The sequence below is a fragment of the Aquila chrysaetos genome, chromosome 20, assembly GCF_900496995.4.
Source record: "Aquila chrysaetos chrysaetos chromosome 20, bAquChr1.4, whole genome shotgun sequence".
NCBI classification, from domain to species: domain Eukaryota; kingdom Metazoa; phylum Chordata; class Aves; order Accipitriformes; family Accipitridae; genus Aquila; species Aquila chrysaetos.
The window spans coordinates 18,279,530-18,301,618 of record NC_044023.1 but is presented as its reverse complement, the minus strand read 5'-3'; the positions used below and the strand labels follow the sequence as shown (position 1 = coordinate 18,301,618).

The 22,089-nt window shown below is 38.6% G+C and overlaps 1 protein-coding gene across 1 annotated transcript in view; it reads left to right on the top strand.

Moving 5' to 3' along the window:
• Window positions 1-22,089, top strand: part of SUCLG2 (succinate-CoA ligase GDP-forming subunit beta) — a 134,386-nt gene that overhangs the window by 876 nt on the left and 111,421 nt on the right. The window lies entirely within an intron of this gene.

The following is a 22,089-nucleotide window of genomic DNA, read 5'->3' as shown; positions in this document are numbered from 1 at the left end:
GGGGCCTCCTTGACGGGCTCACGTTCAGGAGCTCTCTTCAGGTGTATCAGGAGTTCTTTATTCACCTTGACAGCAGACATGCTAAGGTAAAATGAGATACGTACATTTTAGACAGCTCTGGTGCCTTTGGCAACCAGTCTCTTTATTTTGTCATTTTATCAGTTCAGCAGCTGCGTGGGAATCTACTTTGGTCCACGCTTCTGAGCATAAGTATTTTCTCAGAAGCAAAAGCCTCCAGAGCGAACAAAGTGTGTTTCTGGCCGGTTCTGCTCTGCAGGTGCTGCTGCTGGGGGTGCTCGTGGCTGCCGGTGTGCGGCTGCATGGGACGCCTGTTGGATAAAGCATGGTGTCGGCGCTGAGCGTAACTTGCATTGTACATCTACTTTCACATGGTTTATCTTTTAACCTGGAGGAAGTTAGCTAGCTCGGTTTTAAATCTGAAATCTTTTGTGCCCAACTTTCCTTTTTTAATGGTGGGTATGGTATTTGGCAATTCAGTGCAATTGATGAATCGATTTAGTGTATGTCCATGTCGTATATACATATATATATAAACACAGACAGGGAGAGAGTGTGTATGTGTGTGTATATATACAGACACCTGAGTGTGTATATACATATAGTTGTATGTATACATACATACTTAAATCTATTTGTGTTGATGAGCAATCCTGTCAGTCCCAACAGTGTTTGGTGCGTATGTGTTACATGGTTGAAGATGTGTTCCTGCCATCATGACTTATGTGACTCTGAACCTACAACAAGGAACTCAGAGGTAACCTCTCTGTGTGCATCCCTGCTGTTGTAGGTCTCTGATACCAAGGACTTTTGTAGGGCTTGAGTATGGAGCACTGTCTGGACAGAGTCATCTCAGAGTGAAGTGTAGAAAGTGCTTTGGTTGAGCTCGGTTTCAAGCCCTGTCTTTATGTGGTGCTCCAGTGGGTATTTGAGGTAGAGGTGGAAATTAGGAGTTCATTCTCTATTCTGCCATCTCTCAAAGCCTGGAGTGATCCTGTAAATTACCCCACTGAAATCACTGGATATCTTGGGATATTAAGGTGGCCAACTTTAAAAAAAAAAAAAAAAATTATCTTTTTTTTGTGTGTTACTTATGAAATGGAGATATTGAACTTGTATTATAAATCACATTTTATTCTGTTTCTGAACTCTGACAGATATGGAGAGCATCTCCCAAGATCTGTGCTTTCCAAGTAGAGTATTTTCAAGAACCACATCAATACTGTATAACAACAAATCAAGTTCTTAATTTCAAAGTAAAATACTTTCCTGTAGGAAGGTCTTAATTTTTGCAATGTTACATTATATAATTCCCATCTAAGTAATCTCCTAATCTTTCACTGTTTCAGACTTTAAACTACAAATAAGTTCATCAACCAGAGTCTGGATTTCTGTACTGCAAAGTAGGATAAAGCATCTGAGAGTGAGAGAGTCCCTCCATTGATCAAGTTTTTCTTATTTGTATCATTCACTACTTAGCTCAGAGCAGAAGTTACACTGTTGCATTTATTTATGTATTTACCATAAACCCGTAAAACCTGTCCTCTTCTCAAAGCCTATCACATTGTTCTTTTCACAGATAAAGGTCTTCCATATGGTAAGGTTATAATCAAGAAATATCAATCTTAAGACTTTGTTGTTTTGGTAACCCTATGCGAACAGATACTTGGTAAGTCTTAACTCATAACCTTCAAGGCTTACTATTGGAGTGGTGTTTGTATGCTTTGTATCTGTTGCTGAATTTCGTACTATTTCAAAACTGTTGATGTTCATGGCTGTGTTGAAACAAGCTTTTTGAGAAGTTTGGTTGTATACTGTCATTATAATCTACACACAAACATTTTTCTGTGTAACTTCATTTTAGAGGTAGAATAAATGGTACTTGATCCTATCCCATGAAAATATTTTAATCATCTTTCTGCTTTCCCTTTAGCTCTTTACTGTTTATAACTGTTAAACATTTCTTACTTTTTTTACTTTTTATTTTCTTGATAGATTCAGTACTTTGTGCTTTTGGAGTTTAAATCTGACCAAGTGTTTCAAGAAGATAAAAGATAGATTTCACTTGTCTGCGGTGCATGTGGACAAGCGTTTTAGACCTGCTCTTACTGGAGCAATATTTGTAAAGAGCTGTGACAAACGCTCCAGGGACCACTCTGCTGCAGAATTCAATCTTGTTGGCTAGCAACAAATAGGCTCCATTGAAGGCTGTTTATTTGAATGGGAGTTGGATTGGGCCCTTTGGGAGAATGCTGTGTTTTCAAAATAGCTTCAGATGCAGTGGATTTCAGCGATGAATATAAATGAGGAACAATTAAATCAGAATCATAAAAAAAAAAATGCTTAAGGTAACTCTCCAGTTTTCTAATACAGTGAGCAGATTGGCTGGTGCATTATGCAACCCTATCCTAGCCTTCAAAACGGTCCTCAGTCCTGCCGTAACGTTTCCAAATTTCATGCATGTTGAAAATATAAAAAAAAAAGGGGGGGAGGGGGAGATGGAATTAAACATTATTCCTATTATAAAGTCTACTGAATGCTATGTATATTAAAAAGAGGGAACTGTACAAGGTTGCTCACTGCAGATGCCCTCAATTCCTAGACTTGAATACCTATAAAGCCTCATTAATGCTGAACAGAGAAAGTTCTGTCTTTGTTAAGAAGCTATCAGCTGTGAGTTTAATGATCTTCCATGCAACAGAACATCACTGAAAATAACTTTCAGTTCATGACTTCTATGCCAAATTCTTACTTTTTTCTTGGCTTTGTGTTAAGTTCTTGAAAGTTTCTTGAAGGTTTGGGCTGTTGCCCTGTTTGACTTTTCGTGGTTGACAGTTTTGCTATAATTTTTAAGGTTTTACATTTAGAGGCAGGAAATACGTGAGCCTACAGACTTTCACAAGCAGTTTTTTTCTATAGGTACTTAAACCAAATGACTGGAAAGCCCTCTTCAAACTCTACACAAAACTGAAATGCCAAAGTGGAGCAGATGTTTGTCCCACTCTTCCCTGGCAGTTCCATTAAACACATGGTTATTGAATCCTTTTTCGAGATGAAAGAAGGAAATGAAAACATAAATATAACCTTAGACTGTGATTTTAAATTTTTTTTTTTAAATTATTTTTTAAGTTAGTTTTATATTGGTGGAACTTCTGCCTTGGGAGCAGTCTGGCTCTGGCACAGATATTCACAGCTTTATCTTGAAGTAGAAAAGCTGCACTTTGCTGCATTTATTTACCTTTGTACCTCATGTAGGTATAATCAGGGGATAGGGCTGGTTAGATAAGGAGACAGCCTTCATGAACATGCCATTAGGTTGAGAATTAGCTGGGACATGTGCAGTCTTAAACCTGGCTGTGGAGAAGTAAACCCTTCTTCCTGACCCTCCATCTGAACTCCCAACCAGTTTACCCAAAGAAACGTCTTACCTTGCTTGGGTATATTTAGGATTCATTAAAGTTTTTGCTGTAAAATCAAGTGTTTTTTCATTGATCTGCCTCCTGAGGCACTGGGTAAAGTATCAACAGACAAACTCTGTGTTTTCTTTACAGGTGCCTGGGTGATTGTTTCCTTGCATTTTTCTCTGGAATATTGTCAGTGCATGTGGCAATTTTTTAAATTTTTTTTTAAAAAACTTTCATTTAGTCTTTCTGTCTGATGACTGCCAACAAGGATGCTATGAAGAGTGTGTGAAGATGTTGAGATTCCTTTGGGAATACAGAAAAGTGAGATGAGGGTTTAGAAACACTTAGGGTTTCGTGTTTTCTTAGTAGATAATTTCTCCACTATATTTTTCCCTCTCTTGTTTGGAAGGTTCATTTTCAGCAAAAATTGGAAATGTATTAATTTAGTGCTTAGAGATATGATTCTCCCCCTCCCTGCTTTGGGGACTCACTCACAGGTATAGTTCCAGGATGACTTAACCCCAACTGATGTTTTTTTGTTGTTACTGTTGACCACACCTGTAGTGAGTAGTTCAGCTCATTATTGCCTCAGCCAGTCCAATCTTTCTGTGTATGTTTGAGACTATAATCTGCAGCTTTGAGCATATACCCTGAGGATTTTCTCCAGAAAATTTTCTTCTTTAATACTCTCTGCTGAGAAAGCCAATTTCTAGCCATCTGTGAATCAGTTAGCTGTGTACTCATCTCTTCCCTGCTCCATAGCATTTTAATAAAACACAGGACATAGAAATCGTGTTATCTGTGCAACTGATTATGACAGTAACTTTGGAACTGGTAATTAAACATTGATCCATAATTAATAGCTGGCTATTGATCTTATTTTAACTAGATAACACAGCAGGAGTAGGCATGAAACTTAAGAGAAGTTAAGATTGACTATTCTGAAAAATTCCTTAGTAGTGGAAGTATGCTGTGCTGTTGAATAGATGCTGTGGAATTCTCTGTAGCATGAATGATACTTAAAACAGATTCTGAAGTGAAGCTGAAGCCCTCCTTTAATATGGTAATGGAAATAAGAAAATAAGAACCCAAGATTGGTGGGTTTTTTTGCAGTCTTTTTTTGTTGTTGTTTGTGACATTATGCTGATGGTGATGTTCTTGTATGATTAGTGACTGTGAAGGAATTGAAAAATAGCAAGTATTTACACTTATTTGTTGGAACACTTTTTAAAATCTTCAGTTAAAATTTTATACTGATAGCACAAAATATACTCAGTAAAAAGTTCTTGAGTTTCACTTTTTTGGTTTGTTTGTTTGTTTAAAAGGTGCTGGTTTGTTGAGCAGATTTACCCATGAGCTTTTTTCTTCCTGGTCTCTGTCTGGTCTCTTTCTGCTTGCTTATAGGTGTCCTAAACTACAAGAGTCTGTGTGCCAAAATTGAATTACATTTTGTTTTATTTCTGTGATGATTTGATAGTGTATAAGCTTAGAATCCAAAATCATAAAGCTCTAGGCCCTATCCCCATTAGGCATGAAGGTGGGTTGGGCTATTTCACTCAAAGACTGTTTCATTTGAGAAAAGCACTTTTGAAATATTTTGTGAGTCATAGATTACTATTCATTTGTGGTTATTTACCTTGCACATTGGTAGTACTTGGTGACAGATCAATTTCAGTCCATCCTGTTTGTGCAGTATAGAATCACAGAATGGTTTGGGTTGGAAGGGACCTTAAAGATCACCTAGTTCCAACCCCCCTGCCATGGGCAGGGACACCTTCCACTAGACCAGGTTGCTCAAAGCCCCATCCAACCTGGCCTGGAACACTTCCAGGGATGGGGCAGCCACAACCTCTCTGGGCAACCTGTTCCAGTGCCTCACCACCCTCACAGTGAAGAATTTCTTCCTTGTATCTAATCTAAATCTACCGTCTTTCAGCTTAAAGCCAAAACCCCTTGTCCTATCACTACATGCCCCTGTAAAAAGTCCCTTGCCAGCTTTCCTGCAGGCCCCCTTTAGGTACTGGAAGGCCGCTATAAGGTCTCCCTGGAGCCTTCTCTTCTCCAGGCTGAACAACCCCAACTCTCTCAGCCTGTCTTCACAGGAGAGGTGCTCCAGCCCTCTGATCATCTTTGTGGCCCTCCCCTGGACTTGTTTCAACAGGTCCATGTCCTCCCTATGTTGGGGACCCCAGAGCTGAAGGCAGTACTCCAGGTGGGGTCTCACGAGAGTGGAGTAGAGGGGGAGACTCACCTTCCTCGACCTGCTGTCACACTTCTTTTGATGCAGCCCAGGATACTGTTGGCTTTCTGGGCTGCAAGTGCGCATTGCTGGGTCATGTTGAGCTTCTTGTCAATCAACACCAAGTCCTTCTCAGGGCTGCTCTCAATCCATTCTCTACCCAGCCTGTATTTGTCCTTGGGATTCCCCTGACCCACGTGCAGGACGTTGTACTTGGCCTTGTTGAATTTCATGAGGTTCACATGGGCTTACCTCTCCAGCCTGTCAAGGTCCCTCTGGATGGCATCCCTTCCCTCCAGCCTGTCGACTGCACCACACAGCTTGGTGTCATCGGCAAACTTGCTGAGGGTGCACTCAATCCCACTGTCTGTGTCGCTGACGTTAAACAGCACCAGTCCCAGTACTGGCCCTTGAGGAATGCCACTGATCACTGCTCTCCACTTGGACATCGAGCTGTTGACCACAACTCTTTGAGTGTGACGATCCAGCCAATTCCTTATCCACTGAGTGGTCCATCTGTCAAACAGTGTCAGATGCTTTGCACAAGTCCAGGTAGATGGTGTCAGTTGCTCTTCCCTTATCCACCAACGCTGTAACCCCATTGTAGAAGGCCACCAGGTCTGTCAGGCATGATTTGCCCTTAGTGAAGCCTTGTTGGCTGTCACCAATCACCTCCTTATTTTCCATGTGTCCTGACATAGTTTCCAGGAGGATCTGCTCCATGATCTTGCTGGGCACAGAGGTGAGACTGACCCATAGTTCCCCGGGGCAGCATAGCACAAGATAATGGTACTCCTGTGTGCATGGACATACACCCCTCTCTATGTGTTTCCCCTTGTTCTTGTATTTTACCTCTTGCTAGTAACATTCAGAGAAGCTGTTGTATTGCTTGATTTCTGACTTCCATCTTTGAACTGAAATTGGAGCCATTAGCTGCCTGACAGCATTTACCATCATTTAGCAAAGAGCACTCTCTGGTGGCCCAGGGCTTTGTTACTGGCTGTATGTGCAGGGTGTGTGTCTAGGGACACGGTGTGTGGTCACTGGGTCAGATCCGTGCCTCTTTTTGTGGGTGATTTCTATGGCTTAGGCAATGGGAAGCATCTGGAAAGCTGGAGGTAGCTGGTGGGGGTGTCCTGTGACTTGGCCAAGTGACCATCACTCTGGTCCCCATTGATACCAGGCATCCTTCCAGGGAAGGAGACAGCCTGGGGGCTCCTCTGCTTTCACTTAGTTCTGTACCTTTATTTTGAAGCCTCAAGAAAACATTACAGATTTTAAGGCATTGTAAACACTTGATGACTTAGCATCCCTCTTTTCTCTCATAATCTTTCTGCATGATGTGTTGGTTTTCATTATTATTTTACCACAAGATTAAATTTATGAAAAAAAATCAGCCTGCATCAGACATATTAAAAGAACAGCACAAAGGTCGCATCTTCTGCTAGAGTTGAGACACACTCAGAGCGACAAGGCTTTGAGGGAAAGGTTCCTTTCCTCAGAGTATGCTGCCTGCAGCCAGTTAGAGAGATGGAAAGCAGCTCCTCGGTGCATATGCTCCAGCCCTAAGGGGTGTTTTGAACAGCATTTTGGTTTGCTGCATAGTGCTTTATTGATTGGCCCTAGAGAGCAAAGTAGTTTAAATTTGCCTCTATCATTTGTATCTTTGTATAATTAATGATTTGGATTTTAGTTTTCTGCTTTTCATAATAAAAAGGTATAGATTTGTGTTGTTTACAGGTGAAGGACCAAAGGTTATGTGAACATTCTTAGCAGCTAAATTAGTTTGTGCAAAAGCGTTATAACTGTTGCGAATTTGCAGTGTGTAAAGTGTAGAGTGAAGATGTGACTCGTTATATAAAGTGCCTAGGCATTTTATGTTAACAAATTTGGCAATTTGTCTTAAGGAAGGTGGAACAGGTAAAATACTGACTTTGAGGATTCAGTGGGCAGTAATTCAGTTTGGAACAAAAGGGATATTTAATTTTTTTTTTAACAATTAAACTGTAAATGGCAGAGTTCTATTTGTCTGAAAATGGGTAGATATTTTGAGAGCATCAGTAGCAGCAACTTTAAACACCCATTCGTACAGTGTGTGTTTAGAATACTTCTGGAGCAATAAGAAAGCTCACGGGAACAATAACTGGGAAAGATGAAAACCAGCAAGGTATTACAGGACTAGACAGACTCTGAGGAATATAAGCAATGAGCAACAGCCTCAATTTGTGTCAGGAGGAGAATCACTCTTACCGTAGTTACTTTACCTGTGGTGTCTAACTCTTGTCCACTTAAATTCTTTGTGAGATGCAAAAGTTTTGTAGGAATTGTAAGGAATGAAGAATTAAGGGAGATTTTTGATCATGTTTGGTAGGTTTGTCTGCTTGTCCAGGACTTTTGACTAAAAAATACGAAGCTGCAAAATAAAAACCAGATACAGATTACTGGTGGAACACTTCATCATTCTTTTGAGATCTTCCTCTGAGGGATCCGTGGACAAAAGAACAGTTTAATTTGACATCTGTTAATTTAGTGGCAGTGAGGAAGGCAGTTACTGCCTTGTGGGGAAAAAAAAAAAAAGGTTGCTCATACATAATATTGATATGAAAATGTCTCGGAAATTCCAGTTATGGGAAAAGTTATATGTGCAAATTATAGATAACAATGATAAGTATAGGTAAAAGATATAGATACTTATGATAATTATAGATTAAAGGGCTATTAAAAGCAACCAAATACTTTTTATTGTCAACATATTACTTGCTTGAGGTCTGAAGATGGCATGAGAAATTTATTTTCTCTTAAATTTTCTAGCTTCTTCAACTCTGCCACTCCAAACACATTGGAAACAGTGAATCTATTTAATTGAATTCCTTCATGCAGAGTTTCAGTCTGGATTTGTTTTTCAGTTAAATGGCTCAGATTAAAGTAGTCTAAAGTAATGCCATAAATTTTGGGAATAGAGGAATGGATATTTAGAGCTTGCTTTAAGCATCATGTGAAATGTTATGTGAGAGAGCAGCTGGAATGCATGGAGCTCCATCTAGGGAGGGTTGATGACCCGGCTGGGAACCTATGGGTCAGGATTAGCGGGCAGACCAACGTTATTGATGATGTTATTGTACGTATCTGCTACAGACAGCTTGATCAGCAAGAATCATATGAAGCTTCAGACAATTGGAGGAAGCCTCATGTTAGCAGGCCGTGGTCCTCACGGGCGACTTCATTCACTTCAGCAGTGACAGTGCAACAGAGCACAAGTAATCAAGTAATCCAGGAGGTTTCTGGAGAGCATTGATAACAAATTCCTAATGCAGATGATTGAGAAGCCAACAACGGGAGATGCTACTAGACCTCACTTGTACAAACAAGGAAGAACTGCTTCGGGATGTGAAGATTGGGGCAGCCTGGATTTATGAAGGGGAAATACTTGGCCAATCTGATAGCCTTCTCGTGAGATGACTGCTTCATAGTTGAGAAAAGAGCAGTGGATGTTGTTTATTTTGACGGATACAGCATGGGCTGTAATAAGGCACTAGGAACGAGGCTGGGAATATTCTCAATTTCCTTAATCAGTGAAGTAATGCCATCATCCTTTGGGCTTGGAAATTCTGTTCCATTGGATTAAACCCCTTTTCCTCCCTCTCCCTCCATATAGTCAGGCCGTATGTTTTAATAAGTTTATCAGTGTCATTCAGAACTATGCATACTCCTACTGTTTGGTTTTTTTTTTTAAGCTACATTTAGTTTACTTGTGATCTATGTTATGACTACTCTACGTTTGGATTTTAGGAGCTGCATAGATCTTTTTGTCAGGCACCAACCAAGGGTAGAAAAACCCTAGTGTATAACCTGTCTGGGATTTTTTCCATGTCTGCTCAGTTAGTACTTCTCTATGTAGTGCTAATGGAAGGGTTATTTTGGACAGTCCATTTTCAAAATCTTCTAGCTGCCTGATAGTCTATCCAAGGTGACAAAAACATGGCAGAGGTGTCAGTCTGTCCGACGGGGAAGTGAGGAGTTTCAAGTTCTCTGCACTCTTGCAGCATGGTACAGATTATAGATTGTAATGTCTGGTCATTTTTCAGTATTTTCTTCCACTGGTGCGGTGATGTCTCATCCCACACCACACTGGTAGCATCTGTTAAGAGTGAAATAAAATTAGATTTTATGATTAAAAAGCAAGATACATGTTTTTAAGTCCCTGACTTCAGTAATACATGTTATTCCTTTGAAAGTCTAGTAACAGATATTCTGAAAAGCCATCCCTCATAGACAGTTATCTAGGGTATTTTTTTAGACCATTCCTATAGCAGTGGGAGATTTGAGGTGGAGATTGGATGTCTTGCTTGGTGTTTGTCACAGAGGAGCCCAGGGCCAGGAGGAGCACTTGGGAGTTTCTGACCCTGCGGAGCTGGCACTTCCCACCTCATGCAGGAGGTTGGCTGGGGGTTTCTGGCCGGTTACAGATTGCATTTCTGCCAGTGGCTGAACACTTTGTTCATTACTTTGCTGTCTCTTATGAGTAGCCATTTTGGGTTGGCATTGGCTTTGCTGGTGACCTCTGTCACTTATTGCCTGATTAATGTTATCAACTGGCAGGTAGGCAGTGTTTTTAAAGAGCTACTCAACGAACATGCTACTGATGAAGGATTGCTCTCCCCTACTCCCTTTGCTCGCTGATTAGCTTTTACTGTACGCCCTGCTTCCACGTGTCTGCAAGTCTCAGTCATTCCAAATGGCCGAGCACAGGCAGTGAACATGCCTGTGTTTCCAGGAAGCAAGAAATCAGAGATTGCTTTGTTTTAGGGATGACTTGAAATAGACTTTTATTTGACTGGAATGTTTGATCAGTGGTATTAGAAATGTAGAAATCCACTTTAAGGTCAGAGTCTGTGATGATGAAGAGATGCTGCTGCTTGTAGTGTCCTAGGCTTGCTTTGAGATTTGAGAATGGCAGCAGGGTGAATTTACAGTGTGAATAATGGAGAAATATTAATAAAGATATGACCTGCAAAGGAAGGAAAAATGTTCATAACTTTTGGTGTCCTATTAAAGGCATACGTTAATCAATTATTCTGTGGCAGTTTCTGGTCTCTCCCCAACTCTGAGCAAGCAGCCAGAAGGGTCTCTTCCTATTGTATGTTTGTTCATTTGAGTTTGCTTCATGTCATTCTAAGTCAAACTGTCTAATTAAAAACAAGATTTTTAACAGTAAAAGGTGTGAAGCATTCAGACTTAAACAAAAACTGTGTACCAGTCATTTTTTTGGTGCTTCCAGGATAGAAACTGTAACAGTCCATTCTGCACTAGTTTGGTAAACCAGCTATGACTTAGGCATGCAGTAGAACTGTTTCTGTAGATACTTTTCTATATTTCTTTATTCTACTGCTGTGGGCATTTGCATCTTTATTGCTTGGGAGTGCTATGCTGCTTAGTGCTCAAAGTCATAATCTTCTATGATGACATAATTAGGTAGCAGGGAAATTATCATGATTTGACTTCAAGTATTAAAGAGCTGGAACAAAAAACTGTGATTATGCTTCATATTTGCCTCTCTGTGATGAGAAATGGAGCTCAAACTGTCTAAATTGGCATTTTATTGGTGTTTTTCTTAAAATATCAGCGACTCCTAACACTTAATTAGGATGAAGTGTACAAAGAATTGATAGTGAGGATACTCTGAAAAGCATACTCTTTGTATTTTGTGGTTGGTGGTAAAATAGTTTTAGAATTAATTTTTCCTGGTTATATTTAATATTTAAAGCATTTCTTCATAGTTGCATAAAAGTATAATTTTAATCTTGTAAAAAATTAGGAAGTTAAACACTTTGTAAGATGAGAACAAAAATATTAAATTTCCCCTCAAGATATTTAAAATAAAAGAATATTTCTGATTTATGTGGAGAAGAGCTCATTTCACTTTTTGAATATGTGGTGCATATCACCAACAATCTTCTTTCATTTGCAAAGGCAGGGAATGTATTACGGTATTTTCTGCAACTCATTATGCAGTTGTGTATGGTAGTAAGTTTATTTTCATCAGATACTTCAAAGCCCTTACTTTTTAGGTCAGGAAAGTATGCTTTTCCTAAAGCTTTGAAGTTTTAAATAAGCAAAATGAACATAATTTGACTAAAATTAATTACTAATGCAAAGCAGAGCTACTGATGGCTAGCACATTGACAAAAGCAGAAATTGAATCTGTGAATTCATATTCTTGTTTCCTTTACCCAAGCAAAGGCTCTGAAAATTGATTCCAGAAGTATAAAGCTTCTATGGGCACGCTTGCTTCTTGGGCACATGTGGATGTACAATAAGTATTTTTAATACTGTTTTATTCTGCTGAAGTTTGTTTGAAGAATGCAAGAAAAAAAATGTTTTGCAAATTTTTCTGAAGTGGGGAGGGCATTGTTTGCCCCTTTGAGTGGACTAGCAGCTTTGTGTTTGGGCAGGCTGCCTTGTTTTCTTGGCATCGTGTTTGTTATGTGACCTTAGGCGTGTTGTTCAAACCAGAAAGTTTTCACATAGTCTGATAGAATAAGGAGCCTGCCATGTTTCAGCTGGGTTTTTCGAAGTTGCTAATGATTCACTGCTCAGGTGAACGTTAGTGGGATTGGAGTATACTCAGCTCTGCTCAGTCAGCCTTTCAATGCTAAGCAGAATGCATCAGAGAACTTCTCAGTGCCAGAAGTGTACTGTCACTTAATTCCAGCAATTTCTATTTTGGTGTTTGCATGTAAATAGAGGCCTCAGTACTCTGCTGGGTGGAGGGGCAGGATGCAGGCTGTCAGGGATTTGGCTATGTCCTGCTTAATTTGGAGGTCAGTCTGTAGCAGCCTGACTGCAACAACTGCTGAACAATAGGCTGGCAAGGTATGGGAAATAGAGTAGTGAGGTCAGGGTCTTACTGTTCAAGAGGACATTCTTTCCACTGTCTCCTCTTTTGAGGAGTGCAGTCCTCACAAAACCTTATCCACAGACACCCAGAAAGATCATCCAGGTGGTAGCTGTGAGGATCTGCCTTGTAGTGCACAAGGATGTGGGCTCAGATTCTGGTTCTCTGAGATAAGGAAAATAAGGATGACAGAAGGAGCTCAAGTCTGACCCTGTGCATGTTCCTGGTAGTTTACAATGGAGCTTAGTGGGTAGGAGAGTGTATTTACAGAATAGCTGTCAAAATCCCTGTGTGTAAGCAAGCTGTAAATAAGTCTATAAAGTATAATCATTACTGGAGACTTTAAATCTGCAATGAGTGAAGGACTTGCTTCAAGTTCATTCTTGTCTGTGCCTCCTTGCATGAGAAGTAAACAGAAGGATAAATCAGAAAGCTGAGTTTATAAATGTGATTTAAAGGCACATTGGAACAGAGTTGTGTAGTTTCTTTTTTTTTTTTCCTTGAGCTAATGACCCAAATGAGTTCTGCAGTGTAGGAACATCACACCATGCTGCATTATTTCCAGGGGAGTGCAGAGGTTAAGCTTGGGATCAATCAGTTTGCAATCAGACTGACTATAAGAGGACAAGGAGGAGTACAAGATAAAATCAAAGAACATAGCAGGATGGAAAGGTAGAGAGAGACACATTCGGGAACCCTTGAAGTAAAGGGCTTCTTGCAGTAGACAGCTATCAGGAACATTCAGGAGAACTGTTAAGGGAGGCATTATGGTTTTGTTAAAATAGCAGTTCAGGATTTTCAGTCCCACTTCCACACTGAGTACATTTACTAAGAGACTGGCAAAGCTTAAATAATCCTTACCATTTTATCTGCAATACTGTGAAATATCCAAGACAACTGAGATGCTTCTAAAACTTTGTGTTTTTCATGTGCATCTTGCTATGGCTTAGGTAAAAGGGAAAGGTTCCTGAATAGATACTGTTCCATTTTTTTAATCCAATCTACATGGCTTTGTAAATCCAAGTTTCAGAATTGTGAATAATGTGTGAATGTGTTTGGTGCTGTCTTCTGGAGTCCTCTTCTGTTTCTGTGGCATTTGTTGAAGTGCAGCAAAATTATACTGTTTCATGTTGGAGCCACTATGGAAAGATTTAGAAGGTGGGTTTTAATGAAAGAGATAAATAAAGCAAAGAAAGCCTTGACAGCATCCAGCCAGTTCAGAACTGATGGATGCACTCCTGATATTCCTCTTTCCCAGCCAAGGGATTCCACCATTGAGAGAGGAAAGGAAATACTGAATCAAAAATAAAGAGGGATGTTGAAGTATCTATCATTACATGTTTCCAAACAGAATATTGATTAATATATAATTACAGTTAAATATATTTTTTAGTGGCAGGGAGTGTTGGTTTGGAGGTGGAAGAGGTAAATCCTCATGAGTATTTTACATATTTATTAATGAATTAATTTTGAGGTATTGGGTAGTGAATGAAATGTTCAATCCCCCCAGTCATGATAGCATTTGAGTTTTAATCTTAAAAAGCTCAAATAGAGCCACATATTTTTAGATTCAATTATCTTGCAAAGTTGACAGTTCAGCTAGTGAGCAAGTTTTGGGAAGGTTCACCCACTTCAGTGAGGAAATCAGGGGAGAGTGAAGGAGTTTGATTCGTGACTTTACTTTGGGGTCAAATCCAGTAGGCTTATTTCTTTAGTTAAATCATTTGCTCTCCCAGGTTAATTTTAACATTCAGGGTAGGCTGTTCAGGTTGAGGCTGAAACTGTTCTTTTTCTAAATGGTTTCTGCAGGATCTTGCTACTTTGAACTGTCCTGTATTACTCATAAATGTCAGACCTTCTTACTCTGACTAAAAGTGCACCCTGCTGCAGTCTCTTGTGTCTGACTTTGTATTTTCTCCTTAAAAAGCAGAAGTGTGGCTTATATGGCCATAACACGTAGAGAGTATTTTATAGGTGTTTATTTGATATCACTTGCTGTTCATTTCTATGATATTATTGAAATAAAACTCCTTTGGCAAGACCTGAAATTTGAAGGAGAAAGTAATATTGTTTCTCATTTAAATTGTGTATGAATAAATGATTACAAATTGACAGATATTGCTCATAGTGATTCCTTTCTTGAGTGAAAAAACAATTTCTATTTCCTTCTTAATTTAGGAACTTAAAATTCTTAAGAGATAAAAAGAGAAACTAGAGGCAGCCCCAACACAAGCAAAGAGAAATTATGAGTTGAAAGCTGCTTTTGTTTTCAGGGCCATGTTGCACTGCTCTAAATCTGCAGACAGACAATCTTTTGCGACACTATTCCTGTAGATAGGTTAGAATTTATTGGTAACACCACCAACAAAAAGGTACAATAGGTGGTTGTGTGGAAAATCCAATGTACTACACTCTTCCGTGTCCCTAATCTGAGTCCTTCAACCTCTGCCCTGGTGAGCTCAGTAGAACTGGTGTATCATCTCAGCCACAGCTTCTCAAACAGTCCCTACCTGTTAGAGCAAACATGTTAACACATGCCCAATTCAGCATGTGCGTCTGCAAGGGTTTATAAAGCATTGACACTTGTATGCCAGATGGGCACTTTCTCTCACCTGTGTTCAGGAGGGTCAGAATCCCTGGGTGTAAGTTCCCATGCACATAGATGTGAAGTTTTCTGCTGCAGTAGTAGGTTTTTAAGTCTGTACAGTTCTGAAAACTTGTGCCTTTTTCAGAGAGCTCATCCTGAGGATTCACTCACTACTAGGCTTTTATTACTGCTTTAAATAGTGTACAATATGTTCTGGTTTAATTTGTTTTGAAACAATTCAGCCATACTTTATAATGCCTTATGGAACTCATCAATACTGCCTGTATATCTGTCTAATAAGAGTTCAGTAAATTAGCATAATCATTAAACAAACAAATTCTCATTCTGTTAGTTATTGGTGAAACTGCCTGTTTCTCAACAGACAAGTGATGTCAACTGACCTTTATTAGTTTTTAGTATGCTTTGCTATCTACAGGTAGGTAATCTGTAGTTTATATCCTTGCTTTATTATGTTGCATTAGATTAATCACTGCTGCCTGGCGATGGAAGAAAAGTAGTTTCTTTTAACTAAAAGGATGAGATGACTAAATATAACTGCTTTAGCTTTTCAGTTAAAATACCTTCCTTTTCTAAAATTGACATGTTACTAGTTCAAGAAAGCTCTTCCCTTTATTTCTTTGATGTTTGTCACCATCTTGATGTTTCCTGCTGTGATGCACTGTGATTCCTGCCTTCCTATCTCTGTTTTGCAGTGGCTCCTATTAAAAGAACCTTGCAACATGACAAGAGAAATTGGCTTTTCCTTGAACTATGTGAAAGTCTTCAGGGGAAGATTTAACTAAGCGCTTGTTTTGATTACACGAACTAGAATTAAAATGGTGACACAAACACCTAATATAGTAATAAAAAAATAAAAATCCTTTGATTGCTTTAAACCGTGGACTTCTGAACTATAGCTCTTCTGGAGTGTTACTGTTCTGTCCAATGAATTGCAGTGAATTTGAGTAATTGGTTCAGAAGGAAATGTGCAGTTGAGTCATCAGCATGTAGTTTCACGTTGTCTTCCCCAGGCTTGGTTTGCAACAGGCAGTGCAGTCTAGTGTGTCCACTACCCCCGGATAAGGGCAGGCTGTTGTCAGAAGGGGTGCTCCTGCCCTCACCGCTGCATTGCTGGTGTGTCTCTTGCACTGGCTCTTGTCTTCACCTGGTCCTCTGGTGGGCTGGGTCATGGCGTTGAGTGGGCAGCAAAAGAAGCTTTCTGCAGGGTTAGCTCCACTTCAGGCTCAGGGGACACGAGGGAGGGCGTCGGAGTGAGCGGCTGGGGAGCTGTGGTTGCAGCTTGCCTCCAGGTCATCTGAGCAGAAATGGGACACCACAGCCCTGTCGTAATGACTTCTTCCAGTACCTTGGCTTCTCGGTTTCAAGTCATACAGAGCATTTGGCTATTAGAGGGGCTATATGGCTGTGTGAGGTATGTCAGCAATATATGGGAGAGTGGTGGTGAAGTCTAAACTGGTGTTGGCTTTGTTTGGGAGACTGCATAGGGCAGACAGGGGTAACACAGCACTAGTTTTCCTGGATTGCAGAAGCACATGGGAAGCAATTGGTTGATTACTCGAGTGTGCTGCTATCTAAGTGTCACCAAACTGCCTATGGATTGAGCTGATACACTTGTCCTTCAGTTTAAACATGACTTAAGGGTGGATTAGTGTTTTCAGAGGCTACAGAATCTCAGTTTTGAATAAGCTCTTTTGGGTAATTGAAAAGCAATATTAAGGCAATGTGGGGCAAAGATTTTCCAAATTAGGATTTAACTTTGGGTTTTGCTATCAAGATTTGCTCACTCAACATAATGGCTAGATTTTCAGTAATGTGGACTTCTGAGCAGAAACAGTTGCCTGTTTCACTCTTTTGAAGTTTTTAAAGTTTGTATACTTAAACAAAACTTATGCTTTCCAAGCTCTTGGCCATCCTCTCAACTGTCTGAGTCTAATTTTTGTAAACAATTTAACAGTAGAAATCCTAATCATAATATTAACTGTGTGCTCCTTTTATAAGCAAGCCCCTAATTTTTCGGGGTTTTTTTTTGCGCATATGAAGGAATCATTTATGTATTTAACATAGACATCTTGTTTCAAAGAGTCATATAGCTGTTAGGAATAGTAATAATTATCCACCAGAACAGGCTGTCTAGCTTTAGTAAACAGCAATGTAGTGGCATATTTCATGTGGGTTTTTTTTAAATTTTATTTGAAGATGAGTTACATAAACCTTAACAATTGCAGCAACAGATCTCACTCATTCTGAACTACAGTTTAGTAGTATAAAACAGTAAATTGCCCCTACAGTTTATTGATCAAAATGTCATGGCCTTTAAAGAACTGGGAAGTGTGGTATTTTTTTTTTCTCTGAGACATACTGCGTTTTACTGCTCAAGATATTTTGTGTGGTGTATCTTAAGTAATAAATTTGGAACTAAAAGGCCTATAACTGTTAACTAGAGTTTGTGTGTTGCCTTTGTGTTAATACAGTTAAAATAAATTCCCATTTGTAGGAATAAATAATGGAACTTAACTCTTAAAAGGTCTTCAGCTGTACCTGTGGAAGATTTTAAAATCAAATGCTGATGTTTAAGGTCAAGATTGCTTACAGAGTTTTGCTACAAACTATAAGAAATAAGCAATTCCTAACTGCTGTGGACAAAGGTATGGAAACTCTGTTTTTGTCAGGAAAATATTCAAGACTTCTTAAACTAGCTCACAGAATCAGTTTTATCCTTTATAAATATATCACAGAAGTCTAGATTGAGAATTTGATCAAAATGTTCAGTGTTAGATGAAGCTGATGGTCTCTGCTGATACCAAAGGGACTTGGATATTGTATCCAAAGTGAGCAATTTGGGATGTTGATGGAACATGGTTTCTTCTGCGGCTTTTAAATAGGATGGTCTGGATGCTAACTCCTGCTTTGGAAGATTAAAATTACTGTTTTGTGGTAGCCAACAGGACATTACTTGGCAAGGACATTTGCTGTCCTGTTTTTCATAATATACCCATAGGTATGTGGCCTTAATCATCTTTGGAGAGAAGGGGATGTGTGGTTTGACTTAACGTGGCAGACCTTATAGCTGATCAGTCTTATCATGAGTCTTTCCATTTTCCTTTGTGCTTGAAATACTTGCTTTCATACAGAGCAAAGTGTGGTAATCTCTGTATGTTTGCTTTTTATGCCTTACATTTGTGATAAACTTTTTCTGTTTAGTGTAGTGCCTTTTTTCTAAATTTTTGTTTCTTGTCAGACTAACTCTACGGATACTCATTCTTTATGTCAGCACTGCCAGCAAACTCAAATAAGTGTTTTAGTTTGTTTTCAGCGGCTTATGTGGTATATTTCAAGTATATGATCTAATAAAATGTACCTGTACCGTGGTGGTTTATATGAAGGTATGCCATTTAGTTGTATTTCTGATGGCTCCTTTTTGATAGGAACCTCTCCTACAACTTTGTCAATTACAGTAGCTGTATGTCAATAAATGCAATAAAGGTTTATTTGTTATATTGATGAATGGTATGCTGTTTCATTACTGTCATCTTTGTGTATCTGTTTTTTTTCATATGCGCTTGGAATTGTATTACAGGTCAGAGTGCATAAACTGAATAAACTGGAATGGTGTAGAATGTGTTGGGTAAGCAAATAGTTTTTTTTTTTTTCATTAGATGCTTTTATTTTAGATAAGATATGCTAAACACACTTCCCTTTTATTTTGGATACAGAATCCATCTAAAAGACCTCTGAATAAACACCACAGCTTTTCTCCCCAAATCACTTATTTCCAGTATAACCATTACAATATAGTCCATATTTATAAAACTTGATACTATATACATTTGACACATAATTTGCCTTCATGCAGAGATAATTTGCCTTGGTAGAGCTGTTTTATACTGGCACAGGATCTGTTAGCGTAGTTACAGCTACATTACTTCAGTGGAGCAGCAGTGCGGGGGGGAAAGTAGTATGCATTTATTTGACCAGCTTTAGCGCCAGGTACTTTTAAGAGATCCATCTTTATTTCATGATGTTAATACTGGCTTCCATTCATACTGTGAATGAAAAGGGAATGTTGGATGTCACTAAAGTGTGTCTTCCTTTTAACAGTCATGCAATAAAATGCATTAAGCTATGTTAATGTAAACAGTAGAGCTGCTCAAATTATATAGCTGTGTCAAGGGATGTTCAATTATCCCAGAAATTTGCTTAGTGGTAGTTTTGTTGTTGTTGGCCGTTTTTCTTTCATAGTGCTGATTATCACTGGATTCTCTTCCCTTAGCTAGAATTATTTTGCATTTTCCAAAAGTACAGGTTTGACCTGAAAAGACTGGCTAAGGGAAAATAAGTATTTAAAGGTAGGGGGTTTTTTTTTTAGTGAAATTGTCTAAACATGATCACTGAACTCAATATGGTGAAATACTTAGTTGTGGATGCTTAGCCATGGTAGTTCCATGTAGAATTAGGCATGAAATGGCACAAAATTTTTTGAAATTAAATTTATTAAGACCATAAAGTCTCGGTTGTAATAGAGATTATAATTTGAATCTTCAGGTGTTTGTCAGACTTGACCTTTCAGTTCTTTTCAACAGTTTCTTCATACACTTGTTACAGAAGAGAGTTAAGTGATTCATTTATGTTTAAAAAATATATATGGTGCTTAACAGTTAGAATTGTACTGGTAGGTAGTGGGGTCTGCCTGAAAACACTGCTCTCCAGCCCTTGTTGCTATTTTCAAAAATGATTTTGCTTTTATTTTGGTTTTTTTGAAGAGTGGTATCTTGTAGTAGTAACTTAATGAGTTGAAGGGTAAGTGCAAAGTTACAGTGATTGGTAATACTGCTGGCTAAAAATGTCATGAGCGTCAGTTGTTCTACTGACACAGCTACTTGTAAGGCCCTGCTATGAGCTGATTCAGCTTCAAAAAGCCACTGATTTTTTTACGTGTGTTCATGTCATCATGGTGTTTTCTGCTTGTTTGTTTATTAAAGCTTGTCTGCTTATCTTACGTGCTCCAGTGTGACACTATTTGGTACCTGCTGCATACATGCTATACTGCAGTATTTATGTGAAATCATCAGTCTTGGAGTCAACCTTAGAGGTTTTACTAGGGAGGCCACAGAGTGGAAAAACATTGTACTGAGCTGATACTGAGCATATAGGTTCAGATAAGAAGTAATCAGTGGTCTAGTTTGACGAAGCTTGCATTTACCGATGCTGCTTTTCTTTTGTGGGTATATGGAACATATATTTCTGAGTACATTTTTGCCGAGGTAGTTAACATGCAATTTGCAAACTTCTTGGTGAATATGTTAAGAGAGTTTCTCCTGGTTTTATGTGTGTGTTTTCTTTTTTCAAAAGCGAGCACTCAAAAGATACCTCCTGGGTCATCTGAAAGATGCTGCTTATATATAAAAGGACAAAGAAGTCTCTTTGTTGCAGTGTTTTCTAAATCTTTTTTTTATGTATATTGAAGGTGATTTCTGCTATAAAATGTACTTGTAGTTTCACTCCTGTTAAACTATATTGTTATTTTTTAGCCCATATTATTCAAATAATGCAAATTATTTTTTGTTGCCATGGGACAGCTCAAGAATTGGCAAACTGAGCAGTGGAAGAATCTAATGCAACTAGTCTCCAAATACATTATTCGTTCAGAGCCCTTAACATTTTATATATAAACAAATGAACAAAAAAAGGTGGGAAGTAAGAGATTAGGTAGGTTATGTGAACAATCAATTCTTTTTCTCTAGCGGTGGTCAATAAACCACGGATACAGTTATGCAACATCTGGCCTTGTTAAGATGGTCAGGAAGAGATGTTTGATTTCTTGATGTGTATGCCATTCATTTTAATGATACTATACACATGTAATTGGACCAAACATGGTATCTAGGTATATAAAGAAGTAACTTTGAACAGAAGGCTTGTTGAGAATAAAATACTCAATTACTAGTAACAGTACTTCTCTGAAATCCTCGCCTGTCTATAGACCTTTGGTCCATATTACTGTGATTCTGACTGGTAACAAAAATTTTGCGGGGTGGAGAAGGGAAGGAAGATGAGAGGTGAACTCCAACCATATGAATTTTTTTGCTTTTGGAAAATACCAAATAATTCTAGCCAGCAGGAGAGGATCCAGTGTGAAACTTGTACTTGATTAAATAATTCTGCCTTCATCTCACTTCATGTTACTGTTCAGTTGAGGCCTTTCGTTCCACTTACTTGAGTTTGGGGATTTTTGATGCTGTTGTCAGGCTCTAAGGAAGCGTTATCAGTTGTAATAGAGTCCTATTTAAGTATATTAATCTCTTTGATAAGCACTTATGTTAGAAATTTAATCTTAAGAAATATCTTATTAGGAAGAACTTAATTCCTCTTTAAAACTTTATTATTTTAAATAATAAATTATATAAAAACATGGATATGTGCTACTAGTGGATGTTTTTCTTAGTTTTATGAACTGATTTATTCTTAAAGCTTATTTGTGATTTAAAATAAAGGAGAAAAAAAACCCCTTTCAACTTACCTGGCATATCTGAATCTCAAATAAGAGCTACTCTTCATCTACAATGTGTATATCAATACACAACATACATAAAGAGCTCATATGAAAGCCTTTTTTTCTTGTAGTAATATAAGGTCTGTTAGAAGTCTTCAGCAGAGCCATGAATGATACTTATTTTAGCCTTTTAATAAGAACTTGCTTTCAAAAGACTAAATCCTTTAGTTTGAGTTTTTCTTTATTCCATTCCGTGAAAACTTATTGTCTGGATTTTCATTTAGGCTCACTGGAGTGATTTTAAGTTTTTCTTTGTTATAGAAACTGTAGCTAACATGCTAAGAAGTAAAATGCCACTAAAAACAGGTTTAGAAAGATGCATTTAAACCTACAGCCCTTCTTTGGGCTGTTCAGAGCTTGACAGAAGTTAATATT